Genomic DNA, 11,650 nt, shown 5'->3' with positions numbered 1-11,650 from the left:
TTTGGAGTCTCATGCAATTATGATTGGACTCACTTCTCTTATTTGGGCATGCCTGTAAGCGTCGGGCCCTTGAGGGCAGAAGTCTGGGATACTATAATTGATAAGATGAAAAGAAAAGTACAGCAGTGGGGCTCCATTTGGCTCAATCTAGTTGGTCGCCTCATTCTACTTAAATCTGGTATATCCTCTCTACCTCTGTATCAATTCTCCCTTCTACAAGCTCCAGCCTCCTTCCACTACAAAATGGAAGGCATTCTCCACCAATTCTTGTGGCAAGGAGGGAAGAATGACAAAAAGAAATTCAATCTGATCAATTGGAAGCAAGTAATTCAGCCTCAAGACCGAGGAGGCCTTGGTATTAGATCCCCCAAATTCTTTAATTTAGCGTTCGGAGGTAACATTGTTTGGAGACTCGTAACTGGCCTCCCTGCCTGGTGGAAAAGGGTCCTGGAAATTAAATACTTAAGCTTCCCAAGGCAACAGCTTCTTGATCAAGATATCCCCAATAGAGACTCCACCAAAATCTGGCACTTATGCAAAAGAGCAATTCCTCTAATTGCCCAAAACACTTCAAAAATACCCAAGGGAGGTGCAAGCATCAATATTGGAGCTAACAAAATCATGGGTAAGTAGCCTATAAATAGACAAGAAGGAGTCAATCCTATTCTCTCCTTTTTTGAAAGAGTTGGCATCCATCATCTGGATCAGATCTCTCAGTGGGACCCTTTCTCCCTTCTCTGGTCTGGTTTGTCCTTCCCAGCCATACCCAATGATCTCAAACCTAGCTTGTCAACTCTCCAATCTCATTTGCATAGTATAGCTCCTGTCAAAAAGAATGACTCAGATGGGTTTTGATGGGATCCATCTGGATCTAGTTACACCATACAAGCTTCCCACCAGTTTATATGCAGTAATAACTATCCCATGCCAATCTGGAATTATTGGAAGGTGGTTTGGGAGTCTGAGGCCCTTCCAAAAATCAAATTCTTCCTCTGGACTCTTCTCAAAGGGAAAATCCTTACGGCTGAAAACTTGCAAAAGTGTGGCATCATTGGTCCCTCTCGCTGTCCCAACTGCCTTGCTGCCAAGGAATCCATCCACCACCTCTTTGTTGAATGTCCCTTTGCTATTGAATGTCGGAAAAGCTTGTCACATGACAACAAAATCCCTTGGAACAATCAAAATACCATAGGAGAAATTCTTCATAAATGGAAAAAGAATTATCCCTGGCAGAGAAGGAAGAACAACATAGTGAAGAGAGTTTGGGATGTCCTCCCCTATATCATGTTATGGAATATATGGTTGGCTCGAAATAGTAAAGTTTTTAAGGACAAAGGCTCGACCATTAGAAGGCTCTACAACAAGACAAGGGGTTTAGCCCTTGAAACTATATCAGCCAAGAAACAGAGAAACATAGACATCACTGAGCTCAGTGTGGAAGTGAGAAGCTTCATTGGATATTTGTTGGATAAAAACAATAGCACACAGATTGGTAGCATTGCTAGTAACAGACATAATACTGTCCCTCATAATTGGAAAATTAGATTAAAGGAAGACGAATTTGCAGTTTGGATTCAAAATTGTAACAGGCACTACCTTTTCTTTGATGGGGCTTCAAAGTCGAATCCTGGAGCAGCAGGAGCAGGAGGAATAATCCTTAATGCTAATGGGGACAACGTCCTTTCATATGAATGGGGACTTGGCCACATTTCCAATAATAGGGCAGAATCCTTGGCCCTTTATCAGGGACTCATTCAACTTAAAAAACTTGGTATAGATGCAGCCTTCATCTTTGGAGATTTGGCGGTGGTTATTAGTTCAATGGCTCAGGAAAGAGATTCCTCCAATGCTCTTCTTTAGCAGACTTTCAGTCGATGTCATATCTTAAAACAAGCTATGAAAGATTTGCACTTCTATCATATGCTGCGCACACTTAACAAAAATGCTGACATTCAAGCCAATAAGGCTTGTGCCAGGCCAGTGGGCAGTCTAGTTTGTAACGGCGTGGAGACTCAGCACCATTTGCCATGATAGCAATCATCTCCATTCTCAATTAGTTTTGCAACAATCCTGCAATCCCTGACATGATGGAAATGTTTCAGATTTTTAAAATCCTCCCTGTGACTAAGATCCGCATAGGGATCTGGCACCCTCTGGAAATCACCTTTCACACGCTCCCAGTCAGGCGACCGATCGTCCTTCCTTCCTCAAACCATCCCTCCCCTGCATCACCGAATCGCCGCCTGGATCTCCCCTGTCCCCTCTCGATTCCTCCCTCATGCCCTGTGACCGCCCTGCCGAGCTCTACCTCCTCTTTATATGCCCCTCCATTTTCACCTTCCTGCATCCTTCCCCTCTCCCATTCTGTATCATCGATCCTCTGCTCTGCTCCCTCTTTTTCGTGGTTGTCAAAAGCCCTGCTCTGCCTCTCGACTCAGATCTCTCTCCAACCTCCGGTATCTTTGGGCTCTTTTCACCTTGATTCTCTACCTCTTGGTTGTATTCTTCCTGTGCGCCATCAAAGCCTGCGTTGCAAACCCGCCCCCAGTTTCATTCATATTTCTCTAGCCCTGTATATTTCCTCTCCTATGGCGCGGAGCGAGGACTACCTCCATTGCGCGGATCTGCAAGTGGAATTAGAGCAGCTGAGAGCGCAGCAAAAGATTTTGGACAGCAAGATGGATAGCCAACAGGCGATCATGGAGGCAAAGATTGACACTCAAAGCCGGATTATCAAGGAGAAATACGAAGCTGACATAAATCTGTTCCTGCACCGAATCTCTTCATTACATGAGCAATTCAGACTTTTATCCAACAGATGTGCACGTGCTGAAGAATCTATAGAAATATTGAGATACATGATGGAGAAGAAGAATGCAATACCGACCAGCTCTTCAAGTATCAAGCAAGCTGGAGATGATGATAAACTGGAAGAATCGACAGCCAGGCATATTAGTCATATTAATATAGATTGACAATGTTCTGTAAATGTTGTTTTTTAGTGTTTCAGTTTGTTAGGATATATTTCAGTCTAGACTTTACTTCAAAGCCTAAGTGGCAGGAACAAGGAGGATTTTGTTGTTGTAACTCCTACTCCCCCAGCTTTTCACAGCATCTAACTATGTACCACAGGGGAACAATCTCCTCCTCTCTTTTTTTTGAAATATAATGGCAACCGATGATGTTAAAAAAAAATAATAATAACAATATGGGAACAACATGGGCACAACAATAACAATTATAAGGGGCTACAATGATAATAATAATAAGGGAAAATACTAGTATTATAGGGGCCTAACAATCAACAATGCATGTTATGACCTCATGCATGACAACCGTCAACAACCATTTTTCCATTATACACATTGCTACATGCAACCAACAATATGCATAAGCAATGCCTAGTCAACTACAATTATGCATAAACACATGTATTCAAACATAATCGATCAGTGCTTGCAATCAACCTACAAGACTGATGCATGTAATCAAAACATTCAAAATGTAACCTAACATACAAGGATGTAAGTAGGTGACATAAAATCAACATGTAAGTAATAAATAACCATATACAGTCAATCACATACTCATATCAATCATTCTTCACAAAATCAACATCAAATTCTCCATGATAACCATACTACAACCCTAATCCAACATCAAGAAAATGCAACAAGTATATAAGTGTAAGAGACACACATGCAACTGACATGCATGCGTGACTAACACATTCAACCTAATCCAATCCGAGAGTTGAACCATGCTTTGATACCACTTTGTAACACCCTCCTCCCACATCCACCCAAGTAACCATGCTAACCGGGGTAAACATGAGACAAGAGGCTACTATGATCAGATATGACCTCCTAGGTAACCTTAAGGAAGTGGAATTGGTGGAACATCACACACAACCATTTAACATCATCAACAAAACCCTCAAGAGACAAGTTAGCCATTCAGGTAGCCTGTCCCTGGGTCCCATTATTGTTTTGGACCTCTTAGTCCATAGTCCCTCTCATGTTATGGGTAAGAGGGCGACCAGAGACATAAAGTCGCTCTGATAAGCATGCCTACCTGTGACTATGGACCAAACTTGCCAATTTTGTGCCAACGACCTTGGGAATTAAGCCACTTTTTCAGGCCCAGAGCCCAAGCCACTGCCCAGAATGGAATGAAAGCTTAGAAGCAAGTAAAGTACAGGGAAACAATGATAAAAAAGTAAATAGTTGATCAAGACCTTAACCAGACCCCTACTAGTTGTGACAGGCATTTCATCAAACATATTGTCAACATGTAACCTATAGGTGTAAATAACAGAATTGAGTGTAGGGATCCCACACTTATCTGAGAATCACCATGAACCATTGTTTCCTCGTGTCTTTTTCTACCTTATCACTTATTAGGTCATAGATACAATATCCATTCAATACAAGTAAAAACAAGCTGAGATCCAAACATAACTGTTGCCATAAAATGTACATATAACCAGCATAATAGGAACAAAAATATAATAAACATATCAGCCATCAAAATCCATATATACATCAGTACATTTACACATGAAAATCAATGGAAGTAATTTCTCTTTAATTAATGCAACGAACCAACTGGTGATGGGACTACCACTTTCCACCGAACCATAGATTAGCTGAGCCAAGTCTCTCTTCAGCCAATCACCCCTGTGCCATATTCCAAGCATGAATGTGGGACTCATATAACACATCAAAAACACCTATCAATGTGGATGCCACATAGTTCTATGCCTACACCGTGAGGGATTTTAGTGCCTCCTAGTATTTAAGGCTTTACCATGCATCCACAGTCCGATCCAGGGATCACTAGGCCCTACACTGAGACATACTCTCCAGGCTTTACCATGCATTCCATCTCAGAATCAGTAGGCCCAACGGAGAGAAAATCCACCTCTTAGCTTTAACATATATCCCACCATTCACCGGCAAGGATTCCTAGGCCCACCGAAGCACACAACTTGGCTTTACCGCAACCCACATTCTGGTTCAGGGGTTACTAGGCCAATGGCTTCATGCATCCTAAATCTGGTTCAAGGACCACTACACCATGTGTTTGTCAATTCAGAGATCCACCCCACTCAGCTTTGAATCCAATCCGGCCATCCCACATAAACCGAATGAGAGAAACCATCTCATCAAAGCTATCAGGAAATGGCAAGGCTAGGCTGAAAATATTGTCACACCTGAAAAAACCCATGCCATGGTAGAAAAGAAACACATTCAATCCCATGCATGCCAAATCTAGCGAGGAAAATACACACGCAAGTCGATACCTGCAATGAAGCCTGTTGTAGCTGCTTGATCCTGCCTTTCCCTGCTTGATCTTTGCTTCCTCATGCCTTCTTTATTTCTTGCTCCAATGCCAAAGTGCTCCAAGAAAACTATAAGTGTCCAAGAGTATGAGAGAGAGAGAGAATAATGAAAGAGTCCCAACAATAAACTGACAAAAGGTTGATCTGACAAAAGGTTACCAATTGATCCTCAGATGCCTTTTTATGAATGAGGCCTCTATTTTCTTCATTTTCCTCCTCACATGCAACCTGTGACCCTTCCAAAGCCTTAGCCATTGCCTTTGCCAATTTTCTTACCCATAAAAAACCAAATGAACACCCCCTAGAATGTTTTTCCCAACATTCGGCTTGGAATAAGTGTCTCATTCATCCGTGGTTATTGTTTTTAACTTTTATTACATGAAATTTTCACTAGGGTTGTTACAATGTTAACCCCAAAAATCCTCTTAATTTATAAATATTGGTTGGCATGGGCCATTGTGTGATTGCTTTAATATTGCTAAGATATACCTTCACTCCTTCGTGTGATATCACATGTCATAGATACTCTACTTCTTCCTTTCTAAAGGTGCATTCTGACATCTTTGTGTAGAATTGGATTTTTCCTAGAAGAGAAAGAACTTGCTCCAAGTGCTTTAGATTTTCATCCCATGTTTTACTATACTGTTGATGGTTCTGGACCCGCCAACATGTCAGGGGATCTCCCTGGTAAGAAGTCCCAACTAGACCTCAAACCGTTTAGTGTAGGATTTCCAGCAGTGTGTCATATGGTATCGCCTTGACCGCGGTTGCGCGCAGAGGTAAATAGGATGTCCTTGTTGGTAGCAAGGGTGTGACATGCGCAGCAAGCCAAGGAAGGTGCATGAATGGTTATAACACACGAAAGGTGGAGTGAGTGCGCCCCTTGGAAACCCGTTGAAACATGCACCTTGAAAGGGAACACACGAGAAAAGACGCATCACAAACTAGAAGGTAGGCGAACCAACAATCCAAAATGATGGTTAAACCAACAACACATCTCAGTAAGTTTAATACATACATATATAGAAAGATTCTATACATACATGCATAAGCACACAAATACATATATCATTAGAGCAACCAAGATAATTGAAATACAATAACAACATATGCATGAAACGTGTTGGCTCTGTTATATTAAGAAGTGAAAGTTCGAAACATACAATACAACCATGACCAACCACTAGTCCCGATAACGGAATGTTACAGTCACTATCACTTGCTCCTCCAAAGAGATGTGCTAGCTCTGCATTGTGGAGAAGTCAAGGATTGTTACAATACACTCCATGCTTTCTCTAAGATACTCCTATCGGAAGCTTGACTGCCAAAAAGCCCTTACAATGAGTTATGATGTTCTATAAATAGAAAAGGGTGGGGTGATCCTTGACATTCCCCTTTGTGACTCTTCATCTACCCTCGTGACTCTTCAACTACTACATGACTGTTACATTCAACTATCGACACTTGGACTTTCACTTTACAAGGTGTTACATACAATCTGCACATGTACCCAAGTGAGACAAAATAGGCTTCAGCAAGCCATGCAAGCTATCACTAACACTCGTACAATTGTGGTAAGACCAACTCTTCGACATCCTTGTGATGATCGACGATGGCGAACTGATGCCAAGCTTGGTTGTCCATGATGGTGTCAGTGCACTCAATGGTGACATCATGTTGAAAGCGAACTCTTGCCTCCATTGCATCTAGGTACACCGATAAGGCTCCTCTGTCCAACTCGTCTGATAACATGCGCATCATCGCCTTGAGTGCAGATGGACCAACAACATACTGATGCATAGTGTCTTTGATGATATCCAAGTGTGTTTTAGTGACTATGCACATCAACCTGTCAAGATACATGTTCAACTCTAGTCGAACTCGGTTCTTGTCTTCGTCTCGGTGATTGTGCCAATGGGTGGGATCGCATGCATGCACATAATGACATCCATGCTCCTGAACACCCTTGCATGCGATCGACAACACTGTTCACCATGTCTGCTCCGTGCTAGCAGTTGGGTTAGGTCTATAACCTATATGGGCGCAGTTCCATCGGTTTGTGCATGTTGCACCTCCTGTTGTACCTGTTCTTGCTGCAACTCCTTCTCTCGTATGTGCAGCTCATGTTCTTCCTTGAGTTGTCGCTTCAACACCTGCAACTCCTTCTTTGTTTCTCTCTCTTGCCTTCGCGTGATCCTCTTGTTGTGATGTCACCTCATAGCCTCAATCTCCAAAGTTGCTTTCATCACAAGTAGATATGTTTGAACTTGCAACTTTGTTCCACCTCTGCACTGTCAACAACCTTCCTCTTACATTTGTCGCATGCAGGTGTGCTACCTTCTGTTGCTGCTGATGGTGATGCTCGTTGTGATGTCACTGCCATTTCATATTGATATCCTTTTCCATGAACAAATTGATGTCTTCATAGATAAGCAAGTTCATAGACACTTGATCGACTGCATCCCTAGTTGCGCTCTCAACAGTGTCTTTGACTCTGCTCTCCTGGAAGCCATTGTACCTGTGATGTTGAGAGGCAGACGAACACCTGTGATACCTGGAGACATAGCAACACTCATGGAAATAAATTTGTCAGTTGAAAACCAAAACAAACTGGAGGACTGACATGCAACATACCTGTGTGATTGTCTGTGAAGATTGCACAATTTTCACCGGGAGGCTGGGAGACTGACTGCCAAAACTGTGGAAGGCACAGTTTAGGCTACAAGGAGGCTGAATAACTATTGGAACTATGGAATGCATAGTCCAGCCTGGCTTGCTGAGGACTGAAACTGCGCAATGCGCAATTTTAGTCAGCAGTGACATGCAAACTAGCAAACTGCATTGCGCAGTTTCTGGGGCCAGCAAGGCACTGCCTCCCAGAATTGCGCAATGCAAGCCTGGAGGTTAGTGTTGGGCCAGACTTGTGCAATTTCTGGAGGGAAGGCAGAGCCTTCACTTCCAGAAATGCGCAATGCTAGCCGGGCAAGGCAAGGTCCGGGCCAAGGCAGCCCAGACCTGCCGACGGGCAACTGAAAACATGAGAAGTCTGAATGCATGGTGAAACTGAGTGTAAACAAGAGTGAATGGTCATGCATGTAAAAAGTAAGTGCGGGATTCAAAAAATGAGAAAACATGCATGTGTGTGAAGCGGGTCGCCGCAATGGCGAGTGTCGGTGCAAAAACAATGTAATGCATGCGACAGTAGTGAGATGCAAACAAAAACTGAAATGGTGCTTCTATAAGCTAACATACATCAAAACAACAACAAGCACTCATTAAAATCAAGCAGACAACGCTTGCACAAAACGAAGCACAAAAGTGACAGAAACGCAACGCAAGACATGAGAAGCAGACTAACCCTGAAATAGCTAAGCTAAAAGTGCCAAAGACTCCTGGATGCGATGTGGGATGTCAAAGTTGCAAGATCGATGTGAGGAATGAGCTCTGCAGCGTCCAGTTCATAAGTTTTGATAATATCGAGGTTATGATGCGCATGCCACAAATCTAGGAAAAAGCGACACTTGGCGAGAGGTTTCTAAAATGATCTTTGCATGTAACCTCCAACTGCTAAAAATAGATCCCTAAAATCTAGGGATGCCTTTTGCATGTTTCCTTTTGCTATTTGGGAAAAATAAGCTCATGCATGCAAATCAATTTTGCTTGGTCTCGAAGGGAACTAGTCAACTTAAAGGCTCATGGATCGGTCTGCGAGCCTGGGATGAAACTTTGCGCAATTTTTGGGCTAAGATGAGCTAGCTTTCTTTGAGGGATTGCGCAATTTTTGGGGTCAGCAGGTGACTGTCTCCCAGAATTGCACAATTTATGGGTTGAGTTGTAGTGCCAAGCCAGATTGCGCAGTTTTATGAAGGAGGGCTGCCTGACTGTTCTACGCAATTCTAGAGCCCAGCAGGCTACCCAGTTGATTTGCACAATTTATAGAGGGAAGGTTGGTTCCCCTCCAGAATTGCGCAATTTTTTCGGGGAGTGTCTCATCCAGCTAATAGTCTAAGTCCAGAATTCTAGCCTACGGGAGGGAGACAAACAAGTTGACATGCACAGGCCGACAGGCCACTGAAACTCAATTGAAGCCTATGTACTTGACAATGCAAGACATGTTGCTAAGGATAGTTGGTAGGGAGGCTCCAAAATGAAGCTAAGGAAAAAATTTGGAGGGTGGTTGTAACCGCTACAACATATACATAAGAATGTTTCCAAAGAAGACTAATACAAATTTCACTAGGTAGGGTTAGAATACTTCATTCATGGTTGCTTGGAAGGTGGTTTGAGTGTTACTTAATCTGAACAACATAACTTTGAATTTGTAGTGCCCTTCATGAGTTTGAAAAGTATTCTTGGCCACATCTTCAAATCTTACTCTAATTTGGTAATATCACGACCTCAAATATAGTTTAAGAAAAATACTTGTCTCCATGCAGTTCATCCTAAATTTCTTCTATAAAGGGAATAGGAATTTTATTTATTTATTTATTATCTTATTCAATCTTTTGTAATCAATGCATAGCCTGAAATATTCATCCTTTTTTACGAATGTGGACTACATGTGTTGCATAAGGACTTCTACTTTTTGTAATGATACCACATTTCAATAGGTCTTGGACTTTTGAACACATCATCAAAGTTAAAGTAGGATCGACCCTATCAACATCAAACTATATCGATATCCCTATTGTCAAAAAACATAAATCATGGCAAATCTTGGAATACTTCTTTGTGTTTTTGAATTAACTCCTCAATCTTGAGTGGTTCATCGTTAACTAATTCTAAGGCCGATATTTTCATTTGATGACATTGTACTATATATGATGGTGCCCCTTTTCGGATAAACTTCATTAGTTGATGGGAAGATACAATTTGATTTTGTGGAGGTTGAAACCCAAGTAACTTATACTTGTCTCTTTGCCATCGTAACTTTATAAAGTGTTTTTGATGGTTGGTAAAGTAAGTACCCAATGTTTGTATCCATTATACACCTAATATTACATCCACTCCTCCTAGAGGTACTATGTAAAACTGGGATTCTAAATTATAGTCTTGAATTTGTAATTTCATCTTATGTCATTTTCCTACTCCTTCAATTTTTTCCCATTTGTTACTATAAATTTCATATTGGGCATTGGGTATACAAAAATATTCAACCTTTTTGCGATATTTGTGTCAACAAAATTATGAATGTTTTCAGTATCCATCAATACCATTAGTTTTTCTTCTTAATGTGCTCTTCTAATTTTAAGATCTAGGGATGAGCTATTATTGTCATCACTAATTGTGATATTTGCAATGCATTCTTATTATCTGAATTTGTGGGGAAATGTTGAGGATCTTCAACTTCTACATTGACCAAGTCCTCACTATCTAAATCCTCTTTGCCTCACATTTATATAAAATTTTGGCATTACTTCCTCTAAGGTATTTATGTCTAGGGTCCCATTTTTTCCACAATGTTTGCATTTTCCTTCTTTTATTCAGTTTCCTTATTTTATTCATTGGGCCTCCAAATTAGGTTTGTTTCCTTCTCTTACCTACGATGGGAGCTATTTTGGATTTTGTATCTATGTAGTTTGGAGAATCCTTCATCTTGAATAAGCCTTCTCAAATCTAGGCAGTGACATTCTTTCAAATTTTTCTTCTGTAGATTTCGTTTTCCATATTTCATCTTCTAAGCCTATAATAGCATGTAACATTAGGTCATTCTGGATGTTTGCTTTTAGTTCAGTGTTGTAAGATCACACTGAATTTCATGTCGACAATCTAGGTACTCTTGTAACAAGTGCTTCCCATTCACATGCAAATTCATCCATACCTCCTTTTTGTTGCAACCTAGTAAGTTTTGTTGCCTATATGGTTGGTATTGGTTGGATATATGGTGGGCATTAGTTCTAGATCATTATGCCATGAGCGGGTATATTTAATTGTGGATTTGGAGTATTAGGCAGAATTTGGGGTACATTTATTTAGGGTTTAGGTATGTGAGACGAGTTAGGTGAATTGCAAGTTTCTGAAGCATTTTGTTCTGGATTAGTTCTTTTGCAACATGGCAAGATTTATGAGATCTTGTAACATAATGAATTGTTCTTTTAATTATGTATGGTTTTTGTGGAGCAAGTTCCTTAGCTCTGCTTGATGGTGATTGACATGTGCTTCTAACTACACATATAAAAGGGTAATCACAAAACAAAAATCAGGGTAATCACAAAACAAAAATCAATTTAATTAAAAGGGGGAAAATGACATAATTACTTTTGAGATAAACCTCAACCTTTCATTTGTGATTACTACCAATAATAT

Source organism: Pinus tabuliformis, chromosome 3_1, assembly GCF_031772625.1.
Source record: "Pinus tabuliformis cultivar Carrire ecotype Pingquan chromosome 3_1, CPIR1, whole genome shotgun sequence".
In the NCBI taxonomy this organism is placed as follows: Eukaryota; Viridiplantae; Streptophyta; class Pinopsida; order Pinales; family Pinaceae; genus Pinus; species Pinus tabuliformis.
This window is presented reverse-complemented; position numbering follows the sequence as displayed.